The sequence below is a fragment of the Onychomys torridus genome, chromosome 11 (assembly GCF_903995425.1).
Source record: "Onychomys torridus chromosome 11, mOncTor1.1, whole genome shotgun sequence".
Classification (NCBI taxonomy): domain Eukaryota; kingdom Metazoa; phylum Chordata; class Mammalia; order Rodentia; family Cricetidae; genus Onychomys; species Onychomys torridus.
Genome location: NC_050453.1, coordinates 43,537,119 through 43,539,871, shown reverse-complemented (window position 1 = coordinate 43,539,871; position 2,753 = coordinate 43,537,119).

Genomic DNA, 2,753 nt, shown 5'->3' with positions numbered 1-2,753 from the left:
CAGTAACCAACATCTCCCTCTCTGCTCATTCCAATCGTTACTAATGGTGGGAAGATAAAGCTCATGTTACCACATGCACGGAATATCTGGCCAGCTTCAGGCACAGAAGTTGCACCCTGTCTGCAGTCTTCTTGCCAACAAGGCAGAGTAAACAACCAAACTGGACGCCAAAGGAGAGGTCCTGCTACTGTGAGCTTTTTCACGCCTTGTTAATACAACGCAAAAGACCGTTTGGCATGATTTTAATTCATGACTACTGTGTACCATGTGAGTGACCCTAGAGTCACATACCCCAAACATAAAAGAAATAAAAATGTGGATAATTCTGACTTGTGCTTAAAGTTTTATCAATTTTTCACAAGCCAAAAAATAGGCAGATGTGATAAATTCAGCTAATTTCAAATTTAAAACAAAAACAAAAACAAAGAAGTTTTAATGGGGAAAATTATTCTCTTCAAAGAATTTCCACTGTACAATCTTTTTAACGGGCAAAACTTCTAAGCACTGGAAACTTCTTTCCTTTCCTTTTTCTTTTTTTCAATACAGATGTTTAAAGCCATGTGGCAGAAGAGGAAGACAGAGATGTGACTTTAGAGAAGCCCCATCTCACTTGGAGAGATGTTCCTTAGCTAAGGATGCTGCTCAGGGCTTGCCTAGCATGCACAGGGCTCTGGGTTCAAGCCCCAGCACTGGGGGGGGGGGGGGGGGGGGGGAGAGCTTTTCCAAGGAATACAGGACTCCACCTAAGGAAATTCATTGGCTTCCATCCTGTGAGCTCTAGACAACTCTCAGGACATAGAGCAATATATTCCTAAAGTGATATGAGGAGCAACATCAGGAAGATGTCCACAGACTCAGACCATCTGACTCAAGTAGAAAGGGCATGTCCTGCTGTAGATCACCCATGATGGATTTGCTCCAGGCTAATTTAATTTAGCTGCACCAGAATACAGAATGTGGTAGTTCCCATCATCCCACAATGTCTCAGCCTTAAAGGGCAGTTTAAACATTTTATATGCCAATCTCCTAGACCTACCAGCATTTATGGCTGATAGAACCAAACCTCAGAGACTCAAGTCATGACTGTTTTGTTTGCTGGTTTGGAGGACTGAACCCAGGGCCTTAGGGCTAAGGATAAACTCTACCACCGAGCCATGCTGCCAGGCCAGTCATCACAGTTTTTATGAAATTCATTTGTCTTTCTTGTATAAAAAATTACAGTTAGGAAGTAGCAATGAAATAATTTTATGGTTGGGAGTCACCACAACATGAGGAACTGCATTAAAGGGTTGCCGCGTTAGGAAAGTTGAGAACCACTGCAAGGGGAGGGGATGGAAGACGGGGAAAGCGGCATGCATCAACCTCAGTAGTAGGCATATAGTCAGACTTTGCTTTAGATTTGGGAGGGGGGGATGCTATTACAGGCTTTAGAGTGAGACAAAGCTGACCTTACCTTGTGGTTAATCATGGTGGTGAGCTAGCAGATGGGGAATCAGGCTGGGGGAGATGTGGAAGTGATGAATGTAGAGAGTGACGAAGTTTTAAGTTTGAGTGGTTGGAGCTCCTTACCCAGGGAAAGTGGTGGTGCTGTCAGTTGAGACTGGGCTAGAGAAAGGGGAGAAGTCCCATCTCTGGTATGGAGGGAAATGGAAATTAAAACCATTGTGTACACATTAAATGCTACTACCAGAAAGACATAGATGGCAGAGAACCAAAGTTAGCGAGGATGTGAAGAATAAGAAACCCAAGTACACTGTGGATGGAAATGTAGATTAGTAGTCACTAGGAAAAACAGTATGAAAAGTAAAGGTTTTTAACAGTATGAAGAGTCCTCCAAACATTAAAGATTAGATTATAATATGACTAAATAACTACTCGTCTGGATATATACTCAACAAAAATAAATCCTCATCCTATGAAGATTAAACTCAACTCGAATGTTCATTGAAGTTATATTCAAGTAGTCAAAACAAGAACACAAATATCTGTTTGTGGGCAAGTAAAAATATAAAGAAAATATTGCTGATATATACCATGGAATATTATTCAACCTAAAAGGAAATTAAACTTTATGAAGAAGGTCCTGGATCCTTGGCCTAGAGGATATTGTGCTAAGTGAAATAAGCCAATAAAAAAACATTGTATTATTTCACTTTAATGTTTATTGTTTCTTTAAATATCAAATATTGAGTAGATAGTAAAGGTGGTTACTAAAGGGTAGGACGGTAGCAAGAGAATCAAAGAGGTCTAGGTCAAGGAATAAAATGAGGAAAATATATAGAATGATAATGTATAAAGAAGAGAAGCCCTGCCTGGAAAAAAATCAAAAAAAGTAATGCAAATATAAAGTATATATTTAATAAAATTATGTGATATATGATATTTTTAAGATTTTAGCTGCTCTTTGCAGCAAAATCCAATTAACTATGTAAGGTTATAGTCATTTGTTTTACTATAATAACCATTTATTGACTGTCTATACCACAGTCAGATCCTATGCCATAATGGTATAAATCTCAAATATATACAATAAGAGTTTTGTAAAAGTCTAGATGCACTTAATTTTTAGATTACTAGGTAGTTCCCAGAAGAAGAGCTCTTGGATGAAGTTTAATAAAAGCATTTTTAAGTGCACAATTTTAAATATTCAGATAGTATTGTTCAATAGGTAATGCTACAAGTATAATATGAAATGTAACCAAGATGCTTTTAAAGACAGTTCATTAGAACAGGCTTAAAATCCAATAAGAAAG